The following is a 23,278-nucleotide window of genomic DNA, read 5'->3' as shown; positions in this document are numbered from 1 at the left end:
AATCTTTTTATATTTCTATTTTTGCAATTTATTTTTAATTGAATTTGTTGGAGTTACATGGCTAATAAAAGTATATAGGGTTAAAGGGTACAATTCTATAATGCATTATCTCTATGTTGTATTGTGTGCTCACCACCCCAAGTCATATCCCCTTCCATCACCATTCATTCCCCCTTTACCATCTCCTGCCTCCCCCACCCCCATTTCGCTCTGGTAATCCTGTGAACTTTAGTTAACATCAATGAGGCCGGCCACTGCCTGCACAGTAGCGTCTCCAGGGCACTTAAAAGATATCAATACCCGACCAATGACACTGTATCTTTGGGGGTGTGGGCTAGGCACAGATCATTTTTCCGAGCTCCCCCCGACTCCTCTCAGCCCAGGAGATTCCAATGTGCAGTCAGCTTGAGAATTACTGGGTCTATCAGCCTTGGGTTCTTTATTTGCAAATACTGTAGATCCTCGAACACCACAATTTCGAACTGCATGAGGCCACTTATATCCGGATTTTTTCTTTATATGCTACACATGTATTCTCTCTTCCCTAGAATTTTCTTAATAATGCTTTTTCTCTAGCTTATTGTATACGAATACAGGATATAATACACATAACATGTAAAATTTGTATTAACTCTTTATGTTGTAAGTAGGCTTCCAGTCAACAGGAAGCTATTAGTCATTTTCTGGGGAGTCAAAAGTTTTATGCAGATTTTCAACTGTGTGGTGGTTCATACCCCTAACCCACGCATTATTCAAGGGTCAACTGTAGGACTAATTCCTTGCTCACACATTGTTGTAAGGATTAAAGGAAACAATGTGTATAAAGTACCTGGCACATTTTAGAAATTTGATTAAGGATTCTCTCCTATTCTCATGCTCCCTCAATTAATTCCCTTACTCTCCACTAATTGCTTGGATACTAGAACTGTTTACTTCTCACATAACACTTCTTCAATAGGTTTATTTATCTGTTGCTTTTGGTTGAAACAGACCAGTAGCTTTTGGCAGTGATTCAACCTCAGCCCACGTGGCAAGCACTGTGCATTCCCCCACCTGCAGCTGGAGCTCCCCTAAGCAGAGACAGGCTCTTACAAGACGGCCCTCCCTCCCCACTAGCAGGGTGACCCTGTGATAGCTCCCAGAAAGATGTCTCCTTAAGAGCACAGTAACTTTTAGTATTTCCTGCCTCACAAACTTCTGGAATGTCTTTAAAATACAGATTCCTGAGCCCCATCCTCACTGGCTCAACTGATCTCCAGAGATGTGACCCTTGCAACTGCCTTTTCAACAGCTTCTCCGGTGATTCTTACGCATGCTAACATTTGAGAAATGTTGGCACAGAGGAGAGCGACACGTATACATATAGCGATCAGATGACACAGGTTAATCTCCTGCCTACAATTTACTCGGAGACCAGGGAGGGAAATAACACTGCTGAAACTTGTGTTTTTAACATCTAAATAGCCCTCTGCTTTCTAAAAGACTTTCTTGACCTTGAAAATGTTTTGTTGTTTTGCGTTTGCTCTCACAATATCTTGGGGCTGGAAGAGCCCTTAAATATCATTTAATTGAATCTTTAGGTTTATAAGAAAGGCTGCAACTTTTGCAAAGTCACCAGTCTGGTGACACCATATACCTTAAGGGAAGTGACTGCCAACTCTTCTTTTAAAAGGCAAAAATGCTTCCACTGGCGAACCCATGAAGCTCCGGTTCCACACTGGCCACAGTCTGTGCATACATAGCTTTGCCTCCTCTCTCTCACCTGCCCTTTCATAAAAGCAATTTTTTTCTTCTCTAAAGTTTGGAAATATATTCCATGTAACAAATTAGCGACTGCTCAGTAGTCAAGGACAGCTTCACATAAACAGCAGATTTTAAATACATAACTGAGCAAAAAAAGATATGACTACACAGGCTGTAACAGATTTGGAAATGATTTACTTTGAAAGACCTGCGACTGTTAGGGCAAAAGTTCCTTGCACGCACGTAAATGATTGTCAGAGCCAGGGGACTGCTAAATCACAGTGCCACACAAGTGACACATCATCCCAGCTAACTGGTTCCCAGATGCGTGAGGGAAGTCAGCAGGGAGCATTATCTGTTCACTATTCAAAAGAACCAATTCAACAGGCAATGAAAACCGAGAGCACTGGTATCATTAGAATAATCCCTCTCACAGTCATAGCTTTGGAATCTGTAAATGTACATCTACAGAGATGAGGAGCATTATCCTTGTTTACTTAACTTGGCTTCCTACTATTATTGCCTTTATTTTTATTATGAAGTGTTTTTACATTTCTAAAGCTTGATTCATTAAGTAATTGCCATTCTCCTATTTGGGTCATTGGTCATATTTATTGCAAAAGAAAAATACAAATCGTTATTCAAGAGCAAATTCCACATATTTTCCACGTCCTAAACTTTTCAACCTCTCTTACGTTGTGCAGGGCTGATTCGTTTCAAGGAACAGCACATTCCCCGGAGGTAATCAGACGGAAGCAGGAGAGCGACAGAACTGGTCTTCAACAGAGCCTGCCACTTGCTGTCCTTCATTCTAGGCCTTGTTTCTAAACATTATTAAGAAAATTTTAAAAATAAACTTGTAGTTGGATTAATTAAAATCACCCTGGCTCCTAAATCACAGGGAGATGCTCACACACACACACACACACACACACACACTTCTCTTTCCTCTTGTTCACAGGATAAGCAGGGCATTGTTTTTGAGTATTCATTTCACTGTTGAAGAAAACATAACTGAAACATGGTGGAATGAATGGACACATCGTTCACATAGAACTGCCCCATACTTGAGAAGACTATGCAGTTTACAAAGTAACGAGGGGCCTAAAGTTTGCGTGCAGAAAAGTGTCCCTGTTGGCAAATAACGTACACAGGACTCTCCTCGTCTTTCTCTGTTTTCCACTACAGTCGTTGTAGAGTCTAGATTATCCTTTTGTAGTTGTGTTCCCTAAACAAAGCTATTTTTAAAAACTTGTGCAAAATAAACAATTCAAGATTCTTAAAGGCCAAGTATTGTACCTTTGACCTTTTAAAACAACTTTTTCCTAGAAAAGCCAATGGACCCAGAGAGAAGGAGAGAATCGGCCAGCATTTACTGAGGGTTTACTGCCACACCTTGCTTTAGGTATTGTACATACTGAGCCCATTTTTCCTCACAACAACCTTATAAGGTCAAAATTACTAACCCCACTTAACAGATAAAGTACCAGTTTCAAAGAGGTTAAATGACTTGCCCAAGATTATAAAACAATAAAGGGAAAGGACAAATTCGAATGCAGGCTGGTCTGACTGACTCAAAAGGCTGTGTGTTCTTGCAGTACTGTTGAGAAAGGACGAATACTTTCTCCTTTGCAGATCTCACAGGTTTTCCATGGTCTGTGGGGTTTTGTTTGTTTGTTTGTTGATTGTTTGGATTTTTGTGTTTAACACCAGCGTTATCTGATTTGCCATCCATAAAGAGTGAATTAGCAACAGTGGGTTCCCTCAAGCCACCCCGTATCATTTCCACCTGAAAGTTCAATTATGATGGTCGGTTATCCATCAAGCCCAATTGCGCCCTTTTGTGAGGCAGAAAACAAGGCAATGCCGACTGAGACACACGCAGGGCTGATGAGACATCTGGACATGTATTGACCGGGGGGATCATGGGCTGAGCCCCTGAGAGAAGGTGCAGGATGGTGCTGCCTGGATTCCTGTCTGAAGGGACCACAGTCTCTCTGTACTCTTCAGGAGCCTGCTCACATGCAGACATTGCATTGTCCATTGGATATCTCCTCACCCTCGTTGTTTCTCAGAGAGCCAAAGACACTAGAAACTTGGATATCACAATCCTGACACATTGGAGCCTCCCTGGATCACAGGCATAAGAAAGCATATGAGTACACCCTCTGGGTAAGAAGAGAGAAAGCTCTGAAACAGAGGGCATTCTTGCTTTTTATTTTAACCATGTCATAAACCATGTCATAAGACGGAATAACAAAATAATGGAACGACATGTCCTTCCACACCATTGTGGTTTCCCATAATCCTTCCGGTGCCCAGTTCAAGTACAGCGAAAAGAGTGTAAACTCTAGACTCAGGCTGACCTACTTTTGCATTTCAGACAAACGATTCACTAGTTAAATGAGCCTTTCTAAATCTCCGTGGTATCACTTGTAGAACAGGGATAATAATACCAACCTTATCACAATGTTTTGAGGATAAGAGAGAATAGAAGTAAAATGCCTGGAAGAGAGTCAGGAAACTGCCATTATTGCTTGGTTATTTTAGCCCTAAAAGGGACCCAGGCTAAAATATTAGAGTTTGAAGGCATCTTGGAGGCCTGTTTGGACAGCTTTCCCAATGTAGAAATAGCTATTCTAACATCTTTATAGATACAGTTTGAATATTTTCTGCTTTGTCTGAGTAGACAACCTGAATCTACTTCAATCTGTAAAACAAAAATGATTAATATTCATCTATTTGGAGAATTAGAAAACTATCAAATGAGGTTATTCAAATGGATTCACACGGCAAGAAGTAAAGTACAGAGGAGTTTTGAACAAAGTAGAATAAATGAGTTAGTGAAGTGTTAAGCGAAGCCCACCTAGGTCATGAAGTGCATTAAATTCCTTAGAAGAAGGTGCTTTTACTCCCACAAGCTAGCGCATCAATGCCACAATTAACTGTGTATGTGTTTAACTGTCCTGGCATACTTTTCTTTTTGTTCACCGTTTGAGGTAATAAACTTGTAGATTTTTTTCTTTTTATACTTACTGAATAAGTTCTAAATATGGAAAGATTTCAAAAATTGTCCTTGTATTTAATTTTGAAGAAGTTATTTTGTATCATTCCTGTCCTCTGGCTCCATGCAACATACCGATTCAAAAATTAGAAAATTCACCTTTCAGCAGGATCAGGCCCATAGTTAAAAAACAACCTCAAGAGACATTCTGTGCTGGTACAACTGTGTTCAAATGCAAACACCATGCCGAAGGGCTGAGTCAAGGGCAGACAGTCACACACATGCTGCAGCCAAAGCACCTGTCTACTTCCAAGACTTGATCAATGTGATCTTTGAAACCCACTGACCAGGGGAAACGCTTCCGAGATTACTGTGATGCCCCCAAAGGATAACTGACCTCAGGTGCTAGAAACAGGTGCACGTCTGCACCATCTGCGAATAAACTGCGGATCTGTTACATCTCTTTTATAAAATGGATTTGAGTTTAGGAATATCCACACTTGAGAAAGAGACTAAAATAGCCACCTCTGGAGAAAAAAAGTATCACCTTGTTCAAATTATTGAAAAGCCTTCATTTGTGCTCCTTCTAGTACTTTGCTCACAACTATGACTCAAGAAGATAGCTAGTATTAAGGGAATTATAAACATATAACCAAAACAAGGGTCTAGAATTGATTAGATGACTTTCTATTTTCTTTTTTTTTAATTTTCTTTTAAAAGAGATTTTATTTATTTATTTTTTTTAGAGAGAGAAGAAGGGAGGGAAAAAGAGAAAAACATCGATCAGTTGCCTCTCACACAACCCCAACCAGGGAACTGGTCTGCAACCCAGGCATGTGCCATGGCCAGGAATCAAACCAGCAACCTTTTGGTGTGCGGGCAGGCTTTCTACTGAGCCACACCAGCCAGGGCTGAATTTTCTGTTTTCAACACATAGTTTGATTGCTTTTTTGTGCAGGGAATAATTTATAAAGTTGAAAAAGTGAGCATGGCTTTGTATATTTACCCTACTGTTATACCCAAACTTCCGGTGGTAACAAGTATGTACTATTTGGAAATAAGCAACCATATTAACAAATTTCACAATATTTCCTTCATCTACTCCATACCAAAGCTGAATCAAATTTTAGTCACTTTGCTTAATAGGAGAACAGGAACAAAAAGCAAAAGTCGATCAAACATATCAAAGAATAAGTTTTTATTTCGTGGATACTCAGCTTTTCTTATTTGTTCAGTTTTGGGTTTTGATTTTGAGGTATGGTTTGTACACAGTAAAATGTACAAATCCTTAGTGTACAGCTCAAGCAATTTTTAATGATGTACACCTCAGTAACCATCAGCCAGTTTATGATGACGAATATTTTCACCACCTGAGAAAGATCATTTATACCTCTGCCCAGTCAAAGAAGTTTTCAATTCTATAATGCAACTTGGCTGTTTTCCACACTTTTCATTTATTCCTCTGTTTGAGAAATAAATAATTATGTATACTGAAGAAGCTTTTGTCCAATAATAAATCATAGAACAAGTTTAGAGTGCTAATCACTAAGAATATAAACATAAAAATGGCAATTGCCATGGCCTTAAATTCCTCTCAGTCTTTTTTATTTTATAATTTTCAATATTTGAAGTACACCTTTCTGGAGTGCTCAACATCATTAATCATCAGGGAAATGCGAGTCAAAACACAGTGAGATACCGCCTCACCCCTGTTACAATGGTATTTTCAAAGACAAGAAGTAACAATTGTTGATGAGGATGTAGAGAAAAAGGAACTCTTGTGCTCCGTTGGTGGAAAAGTAAATTGGAACAGCTATTATTTATGGAAAACACTATGAAAGTTCCTCAAAATTAAAAAAGGAACTGTCATATAATCCAGCAATCCCACTTCTGGGTATATATCGGAAGAAAATGAAATCAGGATCTTCAATAGTCACCCGCAATTCCATGTTGATTGCAGCATCATTTACAATAACCAAGAGAGGGGCAAACTCAGTGTTCACCAACAGATGGGTGGGTAAAGAAGTCGTGGTATAGACATGTAATGGAACACTATTCAGCTGTAAAAAAGAATGAAATCTTGCCATTTGTCACAACATGAATGAAATCGGAAGGCATTATGCCAGGTGAAACAAAATGGACAAAGGAAGACAAATACTATATGACATCATTTACAGGTAGAATCTTAAAAAAAAATTGAATGTTGAATTCACGGAAACAGAAAAGGATGGCGGTATTGCCAGGAGCTGGGGAAAATGGGAGATGTTAATTAAAAGGAACACACTTTCAATTACACAATGAATAAATTCTGGGGATCTAAATACAGCCTGGTGACTTAGTGAATAACATTGTATACTTGAAATTTGCTAAGCTCTTAAGAGTTCTCACTACACACACAAAAAGCATAACTGACAATGTGAGGTGATGGATATGTTAACTTACTTGATTGTGGTAAATATTTCACAGTGTATATATATATATATATATATATATATATATATATATATATATATATATGAAATTAGTACACTTTAAACATATGCAATTTTGTTTGTCAATTATACCTCAATAAAACTGGTGGGGGAAAGCACATCTTTCATCAATGCCGTAGATTCCCAGATCAGGGATCCTACTGTAGATGCTGACTAAATAAACCACCAGAAATATTGGTATCTGTCCCACAAACTGCTATATCTACCCCCCACAAAGGTAGATTATTTTTTAATGTGCAAGGTTTATCATCAGCAAATACTTTTTTTAAACATCTCTAAGGTTTGCCAGGGGTATCCAACCTGCAGCCCATGGGCCTCATGTGGCCCAGGAGGTCTGTGGATATGGCCCAACATAAAATCGTAAACTTACTTAGAACCTTTTTTTGCTCATTAGTTTCTGTTAATGTTTATGTATTTAATGTGTAGTCCAAGACAACTCTTCTTCTTCCAGTGCGGCCCAGAGATGCCAAAAGATTGGACTCCTTTCTCTGCATTGGCTTTTCCACAGTACCTATTTTCTCATTTGCCAATTCTCAAACAGTCATTCTTTTTTCAACTGCTTCAGAACCCATTTTCTGACAAGGTTAATATACCTCAGACTTCATACACCAGAATCTTATGAAATAGTGGGAAAATAAAGAGAAATAGTGACTAAAACTGCTTGCCAATCTTACTGTCTCAGTTTGAGACTCATTAGTATTTTTAGTAATTAAACATGTTTGCTTTCAATTATTTTTATGACTTCTATTACTTTCAATGTCAGAATAATGATCTTCTCTAAAGTATTTTCTCTTTTATTTGTTCTTTTAGTTTTGATTCATAGTTCTTTTTCTCCCACATTAAGTTGAATACTTAATTTATTTCCTTCCGTTTTTTTTTAAATCCTCACTGAGGATGTTTTTGTTGTTGTTGTAGTTGATTTGAGAGAGAGAGAGAGAGAGAGAGAGAGAGAGAGAGAGAGAGAGAGTGGGAGAGAGAGGGAGAATGGGAAACAGGTCGATCTGTTGCCTCCTGTACATGCCCCGACCGGGGACTGAACCCACAACCTATCCTTCCATTCTTGCCGTATGATGTAGGGCTATGAATGCGCTTCTGAGTAGAAATCTGGCACCATTCAATTTTCTTTCAAATAGGTTTGAACCAAATCCTTTTCAGATATTTAAAAATTAAGAAATACTTCTCAAAAGATCACTCACTGAAGTTATTATACACTATTTGGAAAGGATTTGGTTTTGTTTTAAATTTTACTATTTCTTTCTGGTTTGTTATCTGTAGTCAGAGAAGGTATTTCACTTTTCAGGACTTTTTTTACATACCCATGTGAACAAATACATGACCCATTTGGGAAACATTCCATGAGCACCTGAAAAGAATTATAGTTTATTTTATTTACTGTATAATTATCAATTCATGCCCATTAATTACATTGTTCAGATCCTGTACACTCCCTTATTTGGGAGTAGGGAACAGGAGGAGCTTCTGGGAAGACTAAAGATTAAGTTAGTGTTTCTGTCAATTAATTTTTTTATTTTCTTATTTGTAATGTTTCTTTCTATATATCTTTCTCTATTGCTAATCAGCAATATAAATTTAAATTTAATCTTATTAATTATTTTGTTGTACAAAATATTATCTGTTTTCTTTTTGTTAATATTATTTATTAATAAACTTGACCATTGTTATATTATACTTTAATTACTGAGTGTCTTGGACACCAGTCTTTGAATCCTTCATATTTACTGATAGAGTAAATGGGTTTAATCATTTTAAATCTTGTTTGTAAATGCTCTTTAGGTGTTCTTGTTGAATCTTGAATGTTTTGTTTTTATTCCATAATATATGAACTATTCTTTGTTTATTTTTACCTCCTGTAATTTTTTTAGAAGCTACATATCCAATGTTTTCATTCTTATAGTCATTACATTTTAGTATTAAAAACACATATATTTTACAAATATTTTCTCTGTTTACCAAAGTCAAGAATGATGTTACATTTAAGTTTACCTACACAAGATGAAAAATTCATCCCTGACTTCCTAGATTTATAAATATAATTTAGAGTTTCACAATAAAGATATTGTTGTGAAAGCACTATTCTTTTTAGATTTTATAGGGTTTTTTTCCCAAATGTATTCTTGACATTTGTGTGGAAGGGAAGGGTTGTTCCCCAATCCCGACGTTTCCTTCTATGTAGCCTCTCCTGGTCCCTCTCCACTCGTTACTTACACCTCCCAGAAGGAGAAGAGTGGCTCATGGGAAAGAATGGGCATGCTCAGCTCTGCCCTGGGATCATTTTCTCGAGGGTTAACTACCCCAGGAAATAAAGGCTTCTCTCTGCTCTTCACGCCATGAGTTTTACTTGCCGTGGAGAGTCCTGCCCTAAAATAAAGCACCATGACTGAACAAGTCTGCCCAATTTTGAGGTTGAGTAGCTTATCCATTGGGCTCTTATTCTAAAATATTGTTATGGGTTGAATTGTAACCCCCCAAAAGATATTTGGAAGTCCTAGCCCTCAGTGCCTGTGAATATGACCTTGTTTGGAAATAGGATCTTTGCAGATAGAACAAGCTGAGTTCATTAGGGTGGTTCAGATCCAGTATAACTTGTGTTCATACAAGAAGAGACACACAGGGAGAAGACTGCCTTGTGACAATGGAGCAGAGATTGGAGTGACACACCTATGAACCAAGGGGCTCCAAAGATTACCAGCAAGCGCCAGAAGCTAGAAGAGGTGGGAAGGATTCTCCCAGACAGGTTTCAGAGGGAGCACGTCCCTGCCAGTAGCTTGATTTCAGACTTCAACATCCAGACTGTGAGACCACGAATTTCTGTTGTTTTAAGCCCCTATGTGATACTTTGTTACAGCAGCCATAGGAAACGAATACTACAACCTCCTCCAATTCAGGCTTTTTCAGTACAAAAGGGAATTTTGGTGCTCCCCCTCTCTATGTTGTCTTATTTCACAGTTGGCCCAGGGCCCCTAAAAATCTCAATATTTTGGTGCAAGGGCTGGACATTTTTAAAACAATAAAACCCCATGAAGGTATTTAGCAGACCAGCCCCCAAACTCCACTGAATCTTCCTGGATAAAGCCAATGAGAGCAGAGAAAACGACAACACCAGAGCCTTATCCTAGCCTTGCAGGAAATGACAGAGCGGAAAGAAGTGCTCTGTGTGGGCTGCGGTATTCAAAAGTCAAGGCAAGAGAGTATCTATGGCAGAAGTACCGCTCCTCCCCAGGCCCCAGGGACAGAAACCTCAGAAACAGCAGCAGCAGCCACAGTTCAGGAATCAGCTGAGAGGGCCATCAAGCTGAAACATGGGGACTGAGGAGGCCACATTTCACAACAGGAGCATCTCAAATGTCACTGACGGAGGAGCCAGCACGTAGAGCGACCTTTCCCAAAGATCCAGTAAATACATGGGCCCAAGTTAACCTCTTCCCAGGAAATTTTTCTCAACTCATTTTAGGTTTTTAGTTATAATTTCAAAAATTCATATAATTAATTGACTCCCCTAGAAAGGTGAAGATAAAACCAAGAAGATTCTCTTCTTCATCCTGATACTTTGAGTTTCTGCTTTGGTCTTTGGCAGTTCTAAGGACAGGGATATTAGGAATGTTGTTTTGCCTAGAATAACTGGTTTGGGGTCTGTAGACTGTTTATTTTTACACATTTGCGTGAGGCCAGAACTGTGATGGTCTCATAGACTGTTCACTACTGAGACTCTTACAAGTGGGCATATGTCAGAGACATGGCTGTGAGCTGGGTTCATTTCGGGGGTCCTCAGGAAGTCCCACAGCAGACCTGCGAAAAGAGCTTCCACAGCTGCTAGCTACCCAGGCGAAGAGGAACCTCTCAGGCCGGGACTGAGCAGAATACAAAATTAACAAGGACTTCGATGGCTTTGGATTTAACTCACAGGGTAAGAAAGAGAAATTCAACTGCTTTGAGGTTTTTTATTCTGCTCATGGACTTGAACCAACAAGGGGTGCACTCTCTGAACTTTTCATATCTCTGTGGGAATTTGATCATTAGGGAGAATATTCAACTATATCATATTTTGCCATGTATAATGCACACTTTCTTTGCCCAAATTTTTGAGGGGAAAAATAAGGATGTGCATTATACATGGGTAGTACTAATTCTGTACATATGTAAATGTGTTTAATTCTTTTATTTATGCTTATGCATTAAAAGTGTAAATCTAGAAAGCAATGACATCTGTATGCAAAATAATACCCTGGAATATGATGATCAGTTTTGTTTCTAACTATAAATATGTAAGTAACTTAATTAAAAGTTAAAACAAAATATTTTTTTTCCTGAATTTTGGGCCAAAAACGTGGGTGCATACTATACATGGAAGCACATTATACACGGCAAAATACAGTATGTCATGTTCCTACGGTTAGCTCTGTATTTTGGGAATATCTTTAGGCCTCTACAATGCACTCTGCATCCCAAAATTAATATAATTTGGGAAGGGGGGCGGTAAATCCATAGTATTTTTAATTATTATATATTATATAATTAAAACCATGCAACTACTGCTCACAGCTGAATATTTTAATATACTGTTTTCCCCACCCCTTAAGTTAGTAACTGATTTGGTTTTATTTTTTTTGTTTTTTAGTTTCCTTTTTACTTTGACTGTTTGTTAAATGTGTCAAGAACGTTCAAATGGACTACCAGCACAGTTTTCCAGAAAGTCAGTCACCTTGCAAACGTCCTCCTGGAAACTTCTGTTCTTTTTCTAGTGAGAATTGTTGCTATTCAGGCCTTCTACACATCCTGGAAATCTCCCATTATTATTCAGTCTCCCTTCTGTGTTGCATCCCTTGTTACACTTAGTCCCACGCCTTCCTTCCCTTCATTTACTCCCTCGTTTTGGTTGAATTCATCCTCTAGTAGCTCACTAAGAACACATGTATAAAATAGAATATTTGAAATTGCTATTCAGTTGTCAACCTTGATTGTTAGTTGGGCTGCAAAATAATTCTAGTATAGAAATTATTTTCCTTCCATTTTGAAGGCAGTGCTTCATTATCTTTAAGTTCCCCATGTTGTTATTACGAAATCGGCAGCCACTTTAATTTCTGATCCTTTATATGATCCTTTATGATACTTTTTCTCCCTTGAAACTTGTAGGCCTTCTCTTTGTTCCCAGTATCCTAATACATAAAAATGTTGTACGCTGGTATAAATATATTTTCATCCATTGATAGAGACTCTTGATTGGGAAACTCAGAGTTGTAGGAAATTTCCTTGCATCATATCACTGATGATTTCATCTTCTCTGATTTTTCTGTTTTCTGTTTCTGTAACTTGTACTATTCCAGCCAATGGGACTTACAGGATTGCTCTTATGATTTTTCTTACCTTTGCTTTTCTATTTTCCAAACCTTATATTTTTGTTCTAATTTCTTTACTATTTACTATTCTGTACTATTAACTAGAGTTACTATTAACTCAAGTTTATTTTCCAATATTTATATTGATATTTTTATTTCTACTAACATGATTAACTTCTAATGACACCTTTTTTTTCTATATGTTCCATTTCTATTTTCTACAATTACTATTTCATGGATGCCTTTGCCTGTCTTATCTCTTTAAGATTATAAATGCTATGTATTTTTTAAAGTTTTATTCCACATGAATAATCTTCATTTCCTCTAAGTTGCTTTTGTCTGTTTGTCTGTCTCTTCTTTTCATGTCAGAAGGATTCCTTCGATATGTGGTAATCCGTGATTGTTTGCTCCTGATTAAGAAGTATGAAATGGCCTTTCCAAAGTTTTGAGCATTTGGATAGGAATTACGGACTTTGAACCAGCTGTGTTGTTTTTCAAAAAAGATAAAAGTCTGTTATACAGTGTGTGGGAAAAAATTTCAAGAAGAAAGAAGCTCATTAATTAGAAGATATAGAATGTACTTTAGTTGCACTGCTTAGTGAAAAAAAGTAAAGGCACAGAAAAACATACGTGTAGAATGCCACCATGTGTATAAAAAGTGAGGAGTCAGAGACAGGATGGAGACTCTCCTCCAGAAATACTTCTGTACATTTTGAATTTTGATTATGTGAGTATATTCCTTATTTAAGAAATAAGTGATTGTTTTAAACACTGCAAGAGTCTCTAGGTGTGGAGCTCTTTTCAATGATTTTGTGCAGAATACTCTACAAGTTTTCCATTTCTATACCCATATTTATTTTTAGCTGGGAAAACTTTTCTTTCATTGTATCTTTTATTATTGACTTCTAATTATTCTAATCTTCCCCCAAAGTAACTGGTATGTATGTGAAATATTAGTTACCTTCTCTGTTATGACTTCATCCCCATTCTTTTCCCCTAAAGTATGACCATCCTTACCTTACACGTGGCCTTTTCATTCTCATCCATTGCTTTTGTTGTTGTTTCAGCCAGTTGTCTGTTGAATCTTCTGCACCCAACACAGAATTATGTGAGGGAAGAAAAATAGCTGACTTTGTTGGTGACAAACAAGGTGGGCATAATCTGCCCACCAAGAATGGGACATTACTACGACATTTAAAGGGCCAGAAGCCAGCCAGTGCTCAGCACATGGCAGAACGGGCAGGGAATTGACGTTGCCCCGACTGTGCGGAGCATGTGTTCAACAGTAACATGGGGCAGCTGTCGAAACGTCGTGAGGGGAAAGAACAGCAGCTCCTGCTCACTCTCTTCTGCTCACTGGTCCACCCAGGGTACCCCTCAGAATCTTACCCAGCTGAGGAGGGGAACAGGAGAGGACTCCAGAGGAGAAAATATGGTTTTCTGCCAACACAAACATGTGGGGACTTTATAGCATTTGTATTTCAAACTATTATATGGATGATGTAATTTTGAACTGTTTAAAAAGTTTTACTGAATATTTAATCTAAATCCCTTCAGCTGCTAGACAAGCATATTCAATGGCTAATTTCTTTTTCTTTTATTTCAGAAAACAGGCACAGTGTAAACATCCCTGTAAATATGACTCTTAGATCTCTGTATTAACATTTGAATTAGTATCACAATCAGTGATACTCATTCTTTTGTTTGGTACACGTTACAAAACAAGCAAGTGCATTTGAATGGATTTAGTGGCGGGCCACCCTCCTCACCCCAGCTATACACCCACTGCCCTTGTCTTTACACTGAGCCTCATTCACACATTTGTGCGGGCCCACGTAGAGTTTTGAGTCTGCCAATTCTGCTTAAGTTCTCAGTCATTTCGTATACACTGTTTCTCTTACTCTTTACTACAGCCCCACGGAGGGTTATATTAGCTACATTATTCCTTTTCAGACCAGAAATGTGAGCTTGCTAAAAGTTACCATACAATTAGTAAATGGTGGGTCTAGAGTCAAGATTTTCTCTTTTTTTACCATAAAACACTGCTTTTCTAAACAGATACAGAGTAAATGTATGCCAATCACCTTGTTCTTGGTTGCTTTAAGTTTTCATACATAGTTGTTAGAATATTAAAAGACATGATAAATGATTGAGCAATTGTGAAAGAAAAAAGCATTATTATGATTGTTCACTTAATGTTTTCAATGAAGTGAAATCACATGCTGTGAATAATTTGTGGTGATGTCCTCGGCAGACACATTATGAGCACTATAAAAATGATGCATTGATATCTTAATTACCCAGGCATGTGTCCTTTGTGGACAGAATCCCAATTGTAGCCAGCTACCTTCGTTTATCTTTAATTGCCAAGTACAGTTGCCTACATTTACAGTAAGAGAGATAAAGAAGAAAAGACCAGGGCAGGGATCAGGGAAGACACTGAAAAGTCTTTTGAAATCTTGAGGACTGAGTCACCCATCGAAAGGCCATCCTCAAAAACGCCCTCATTTTTTGAGCTCAGAATCATTGTAAATGTCTGTTCTTTATCATCCTCAAATGAAGACAAAACTGCCCCTTCCTTGAGATGACTTAATTCTTTGAAACTAAAGATCATTCAAGCGTCTGCTAAATTCTTTTTATAGAACATTAGCACTTTAAAGTATGTAACCTCTTTGAAATGATAAGCAATTTAGCTTGAAAAATTAGGGCCCAAAGCACTGCTCCCCCCATTGAGTGAGAGGAAGGCTGTGAAACTGTGCACCCGCCAGCGAGGAGATGCCGATCACTGCCATTGTTTAGAAATGCTGGCGTGTGTCCATAAGGAAAGCAGACTGGCATCTAGTTGGCTTTAAGTTATTGCTGTTTTAAGTTCTCCACAGATATTGCAGCCCCTTATTGCCTGTAGCCAAGGTGAACCCCTTCCACCCACCTACCCATACCTACTCTACTGCAAAAGAGGAGCAACACCTTGATTAAATTCTAGACACTAGGAGCAGCACCTGTGTTCTCAATAATGATGATGACAAAGGTCAACGAAGTACAGATTTTATGGAACTTTGATAATAAAAGTTTAATCTTGTGTTTTTTCAGGTTTATTGAGATATAATAGACATAGTTTAATTTTAAAGTCAGTGAACTGTGTCACTTAAATGAGCTTCTTGAGAAAAAGGTGAAATATTCTAATTCTTTTAATAAAAATCTATATTTATTAAAATGTTTGAAATGTCTATATTGGAGTATATGAAGTAGAAGAATTGAAAAACATGTCGCCCTGGCATTTAAGGGACTTTATGATGTCATTTTGATGAAGGACATGGCACTTTACAAAAGAGGCTCACTATACTACAGAAAGTAGAGGATTCAAACATTTAAAAAAATATAAAAGTTTCCTGAAAATATACCAGTATAAAAACCTCCTTATGGTACATGCATAATTTGTTACTACTACAATCAGGATTAAATCATTTCCACCTCTGTTTCTAGGACCAGGTGTGTATGTGTAGAGCGAAAGAGAGGAACAAGATATGGGGCATGGGCATAAAAACCGGATTAATTGGTGTATGGACGTAGTGAATCAGAGAAAAGTTCTTGGAGAAACTAGGAGTTAAACCTATTGAATCAACATTGCAGATAAATAAAAATGGATACTTTCTCCTGAATCAAATATTCAGTCATAAAATGAAACAAACTTTAGCACTGAAAAACATGCATGCCAATAATAAAATTCTACATAATGTCTGAATTTTAAGTGTAAGCAAGATATTGCTCCATAAAAATTTATCTTTATAACTGTACTACTCTCAAAAAGCATGTCTAAAAATGTGACTATTTAAACTGTATGGAAACTACATACACTGCTATCTTAACAGAGTTTATACTTTATCCCAGGATAGAAATTCTTGTCATACTTAGAGATGTGGAAAGGTTTGAATTTGTGCTCCATGAGCAAATGAAGCCATAACCAGCAAGCAAATTAGTAAAGGATATTAAACTTTCCGGGACCAAATATATGCAAAACTAAACAAAGGGAGAATCTTCACTCGGATGGAAAGAGAATGTGGCCACCCCTGGGAAATCTTATGGCTTGTCTCAGCATTGCTAATTGCAGGTTTGCCGTAGTTCAGTGTAAGTGTTTTTAGCTCTTTATGCATCCCATAGTTGCCTATTGCAATACTTTTTAAGTGGGGGTGTGGTGGGGGGGCAGAGCATAGAGTAGTTATATAGAAATAAAGGACTGTCTTATTGAAATCTGCTCGTTCTTTACTTGTTTTTACTGCTCTCCAACACTGACTCAAATTTACAAGCTTTCCCCTCACCCTCTGTCAGACCTGCCTGGGGAAAGACTAACTTCACATGCAGACGGTGCGGTATACGTGTAATACACACCTCCACCCATAGCCATTTTTGTGTTTCCCACAAAGTTGGAGACGTCACATTTCTATCACGGGGAGTGAAACACATGTAAATATGCTAAAAATTCCTTGTGTGTTTATAAAATAAACTTGGGAAAAGGCTGTGGTATATGATGTATTGTCTTCTAGAAACATTACTCAAGCGTCTAATATACATATGGCACTAAGCTAGATGCCACAAAGCAGTACTTCTCCAATGGCACCTGAATTTTTGACAGCAGAATAGTGAGAAGAATTGCCTCCATGGAATTGGAGAGGATGATCAACACCCTCAGGTAAGAGAGGGAGGTTGTGCTGCAGCAACAAACATCCCCAACATTGCTTGAAATCAAAAGGTTTTCTTCTATTGCCACTTCACGTTTGTCACAAGCTGCCTGCAAAATCTGCTTAGCATCATTCTCACTTCAAGATCCAAGCTGACAAGGAGGCAATATCTGAAAATATTGCAAATCACTTTGTGAGAATGAAAGACAGTTCTGGAAAGCCTCACGCCAGCAATGAGATGACCTGCTCGTAAATCATTAACCAGAACGAGGCATCCAGCCTTAGGGGCTGGGAAGGGTTGTCCATGTGCCCAGGAGAAGAGGAGAGACAGTTCTCAGTGAGTAGTATATATCTACTCTAATTATTTTATCTTAAAATGATTCCAATTTTACATCCTCTTCACTCTAAATCCTTTTTTATAAAAATAAAGTTTTAAATTACCACCAAGCAAAACTGACAACCAAAATAAATTTTTATTCTATGGCACTGGTGTGTACAGTGGTCCGATGATGAAGGGCCTTTTCAACCATGCAGAGTCTCACACTTTATCCTGAGGGAAATGAAAAGTTACTGAAGTAATTTAAATTGGGCTGTAAAATAATCAGAATTTTACTTTGAAAAGGTCGCTCTGTTTGCTAGTGAGGAACATATTTGGACTGCAGAGCACCTCTTCAGTCTAAGGGCAGGGAGACCAGTTAGGAGGCTTACCGAAATACAATGGTGGGGAATCTGAATAAAGATTCAATGATCAGATCAGATAGAAGTGGACAGTTCTGAGAAATAGTAAAGTCAAACTGGAAAGACTTGTTGATTGGTTATGAAAGTAGTCTAGCCCTGGTGGGGTGGCTCAGTTGGTTGGACCACAGTCCTCTACACCAAAAAAGCTGCAGGTTCGATTCTGGGCCAGGACATTTCCTGGGTTGCATGTTCCATTTCTGGTCAGGCATGTATGGGAGGCAACTGATTGATGTTTCTCTCTCCCATCAATGTTGCTCTCTCTCTCCCTTCCTCTCTAAAATCATCATCATCAACAACAACAACAAAAACATATCCTCAGGTGAGGATTACAAAAAAGGCAGGGTCTAGAATGTTTCCAAGTATTCTGGTTTGGTGAACTAGGTAGAAGATGGCATCCTCATTCTCTGAGAAAAGAATAAAGGCGGAGGAGCTGATTTAAGAAGAAGAGATAAAGAATTCTGTTTTGGACATGCTGAATTAGAGGTATGTAGTAAAAAACGCATGTTTAGATAGCTAACAATTCCTGGAAAACTATTCCACCCCATCTTAAGTGCACACAGTTCAAGTGGGACTGACCATACCCTGCAGCTTCAGGCCAGAGGAATTCATCCCCTGGTTCAGGAGTGGACATGTAACCCCAGCTGGCCCAATCAGAGCTTTTCCTTAGGTGTTTTTCTACCAACTTTTTTTGAAAAAGAAGTTTGGCCTTTTCACTACAATCCCTGATGAAAGGATGATATAAGCCTATAGCTGCTGGTAGCCGATATTGCCACAACATGGAAAGAAGATGCCTGAGAGTAAATCCACACAGACAAAACAGGAGACAAGATAATTAATGACAGTCTATAAACTCCTGGGTTTGACTGTCTACCTGCTTACAGAAAGCAATAGGTTCGTATTTCTGTTTAAGCTACATTAAACAACTTTCTATCACTTGCAACTGAAAAGACCTGACTAGTCCCTGATGGGAGTAGGACACCCAAATGGAGTCACCTAGAAGTCATTTGAAACACTTGAAAACTTTAGGATACTAGAGCATCTATCAGGGGTTGGAAAAAGGAACATTTAATTGGAGAAATATTCAACTCAATCTCTAAGCTTTCTCCTGATTCTAAGGTTCGATGAAAATACACTTAACATCCCCCCAGAAAAATTATTCCCTTCCTTCTCCTTCAAAGAGAAATTACTTTAACACCATTCTTTCATTTCTTCCCTTGATTAATGATTATTTTTAAAGAGCTACTTAGTAGGGTTAAGAATGTGGTAGGGAGGAACAGGGAAGATGAGAGTTCAGAAGATACTGTTCAGAATAGAAAGCACACTAAGTTAGCATGATTCTTAGAAAACAAAATAGCTCTAAGTTGTTTGGAGATTGTTTCCCCCTCTTCTTTATATTTTATATTAGTTCCAGTTAAACTAGATAATATCGATCCAGCATGGGCTGATTAAAGAAGTGTGATGTTTGCATGAATGTTTGGAATCAAATAATCTGAAGGAAGACCGCTAATATAGACATACTAGCAGCCATGGTACCAGCCTTAGAGTCCTGGTTTGGAAACTGGAGATTTCCCATCACATTTAGATCACAGAAGAGCCTAAGAACTTTCTTGACCTTCTAATGTGTCTACAGGCGGGTGTGATGCCTCCTCCAGGCAATAAGCCTTTTTGAGGGCTGTGCCTCTGGTGTAATCATTGTGATGTCTCTTTCCATTAATCTCCCTCCCCAGTGTCTGGTACAGAGCTTTGCACACAGTAAGCATGAAATAAACGTCTACCAAGAGTATTAAAATGTAAAAAGCAGAATCTTCTGGAAAACTCACAATCATATATAGTTATCAGAAAAAGAAATCACACAGATGTTTTTGTAACAAGCAGAATCCAAATTAGTCATTCATGATTTCTGCTGATCATATTAGAATCACCTCGACTTAAAAAATACCACACACACTCCAAGTATCACTGGCTTTTTCCCATATAAGCAATATTTAAACACGAAACAAGCTTGGAAGAAAATAAAAGCCTTTAGCTAGCTGCAGGTGGTTCTTTATCAGAAACAATTTCCTCTAGGTGAGCAGTCCTGCTGGCATTCCCTGGGAATTAACCTTCTCTGCTGTTTGTTACCCAATGTGTCGCGTGCATAAAAAGTATGCATGGCAGAGCTTCCTGTAGTCACTGAACCCAAAGGCAGTATGAGCAAATAGCAGCCTCTGATTCAGCAAAAACAGGGGTTGGGTCACCATTCTACTACAGAGGGACACACTAGCTGATTCAGAAAACTCATACTCACCACGGGAAAAAGAAACAAGTCAGCACTAGCTAAGCAAGGCCTCCTTTAAATTAATCATTCTTCTTTTCAATTTAAGTTTGCGTATACTTGAGTCACAACCTTATGATAACAGTATGGTTTCAGAGCCTTTGAGATTTTTTTTAAGATTTTTTTTTTTTTTTTTTTTTAGAGAGAGGGGAAAGGAGGGAGAACAAGAGGGAGAGAAACATCAATTGGTTACCTCTTGCAAGACCCCAACTGGAGACCCGGCCCACAACCCAGGCATATGCCCTGACCAGGAATTGAACTGGCAACCTTTTGGTTTGTGGGATGACACCCAACCCACTGAGGCACAACACTCAGGGTACCTTTGAGGTCTTTAGAAGAAACACACATTGTGAATATGAATGCTAATAAAGCAAAGCATGGGAGCATTAGAGCAGTTGAAATGATCTCTGGTTTCACAAGTTATTCCTTTCATATTATGAAGTCAACCTTGACAACAAAGGCAATATTCCTCTAGTCTTTTGTGGAGTGGTTAAAGAAGATAGAGATGAAGACAAATACGAAGAGAAGAGGAATTGGACAAGGAAGGAGAAAGGAGAAAGGAAGAACGTTCATTAACATTAACATAGAACGTTAATTGCACAAAATATTGTTGGCATTAATACCCACCATAGAGAACAAAACCAGAAGACACACACTTCAACATCTTCAGCAACAGATGTTGAAGAACACCAACATCTGTTGCAAAACTTAAGAGTGAGTTTAAAAGTAGTATACTCAAAGATGGCAATTTCACATGTGTAGCTTACAAAGGATGCATGTGCGTATCATTTTATGAGGCATAACTTTTCATTTAGATCAAATAATTCTCCCTATTTGTATTTCAAGTTTTCTTTTACATGTGGAAAAAGTGATGACTATTAATGTGTTGATTTCATTAGCAGAAGAACTTTGCAAACATTAAAATCATGTTTGTTTTATATCGGTAACATTAGATACTCCACACAAAAAAAATTAATTAATTCCAATAATGGTTCAGTAATTTAATTTTTTTCATGAATACAATAAAGTTTTTAGAGGCTTATTTTATAAATATTTTGAGATATTTGACTTCATTGTGAATACTATTGTAAATCCACTTAAAATTCAACACTGAAGATAAAATGTTTTTCACAGGGTGACAATACAGAAACAAGCGTGGGAGAGCACAGTGTCATTGTTAAATGCAGAATTCCTACTAAATGAAGCTTTGGTGCAGACATGTTCTAGGAACTGCTATTGTGCTCCCATAGTTCGTAACTGCATATAAAAGGTTGTGATAATGTACTGGTCATAATAGAAGTATTTTGATATTTATACAAAGTAACTAAACTACTAAATAATTGAAAATAAAAATTATTTCAGCATAGAAGTAAATTCTTTCTGTCTTTGCTGCCTGACACCAATTGGAGTTTAGAAGTGTCTTTTTAAAATATTAATTTGTAAATCAACTAAATTATCCCAGAATGGTAGTGTGCTTTCTATAAACACAGTTCTTAAAATTTTCATTGTATTTTGTTTAGAATCAGCTGGACAACTTTAATCAGATCAGTCAATACATTGAGCACCACAAACTTTCAAATTTTGAGGCTTTCTATAAATTGAAATGATTGGAAATAAAGCTCCCAAGTATGAAGGCACTGAAACTGATCCCTACAAAAGCAAAAAGAAACTGAACATATTAAATGATGAGAGTTCACTCTTTATGTGAGATCTGATTGTGAAATTCTATAATTATGTTTTTGAATATCTTAATTTGTAAGGGGCATCTTTTGATAGAGCTCCTTTAGTTATTGGGAAAAAATTCATGTTTTATACAGAGGTAAAAAGAAACTGAGGAGGCCCATGATTTTATAACATTAAAATTTGTGCAATAATCCAAAAATTATAAATGAAGATGAGTACACCAGAGAGTTTTTGTCTTCAAAAATATTTTTGTAACAGATGATTTAAATAAAGGGGAAAACAGAATAAATAAAAAAGTTGAGCTCAAATATTTAAACAGTTCATTATACCTCTTTAAAAAAGAGAAACAGAGATAAGGATGACCTCAATTAACAGAATTTGCTCTAAACTAATCACATATCCCTACTGGAGACAGAGAGTACATTTGTCATTTAAAATATTGTGTTTTACAAAGAAGAGTAAAGAAATTGTCATAATTTCAAATTTTAGTTCATAAAATGCAACACTGAAAAATATTGCAGACAATTTTATGGAAAAGTCCAGATAATAAGACCACATTGGAAAAAGTACATTCTTTTGAAAACTAATGGAGATTGATACAACAAAGGACTCTCCAAATTTGTGATCATATGTCAAGAATAGTTATTTTACTTATGTTGTTTTAATTGTTCACTAAATCAATATAGTGAGGACTAATTTTTTTTACTACCCACATAAATAATGTTATTATTTTTTAGAGAGAATTTCATTTTTGAAAAGACTTTTAAAGAGCCACCAATTTGTTAATAATTATTTCAAACATATATAGTTTTACTCATCACATTGTATATCTAAAAGAATGAATTTTGCAATACATAAATTGTTTCAATAATGTAATTTTTTAATTACATAATTTTATTTAGTCTTAGCATACCCCTCCCCTTTTCACTCTCAAAACTGTCTTGGCTTGCATAATAAATTAGATGTTCACATGTTCATAACAAAAACTTTATTTTTATTATTTATTCATTTATTTAGTTATTTATTTATCTTTATCTTCATCCAAGGATATTCCCTCATTACTTTTTAGAGAGAAAAAAGGGAGAGACAGAAACACTGATGTGAGAGAGAAGCCTCAATCAGTTGCACCTGGACGTGGATGGACCAGGACTGAACCTTTCGGTTACAGAACGATGCTCCAACCAACTGAGCTACACCAGCCAGGGCCATAACAAAAATTTTAAAAGAGTTACCTAAACTGACTGTCTTCGGGTTCATTATCTCCCATACCGCTC

This window comes from Desmodus rotundus, chromosome 13 (assembly GCF_022682495.2).
Source record: "Desmodus rotundus isolate HL8 chromosome 13, HLdesRot8A.1, whole genome shotgun sequence".
Classification (NCBI taxonomy): Eukaryota; Metazoa; Chordata; class Mammalia; order Chiroptera; family Phyllostomidae; genus Desmodus; species Desmodus rotundus.
This window is presented reverse-complemented; position numbering follows the sequence as displayed.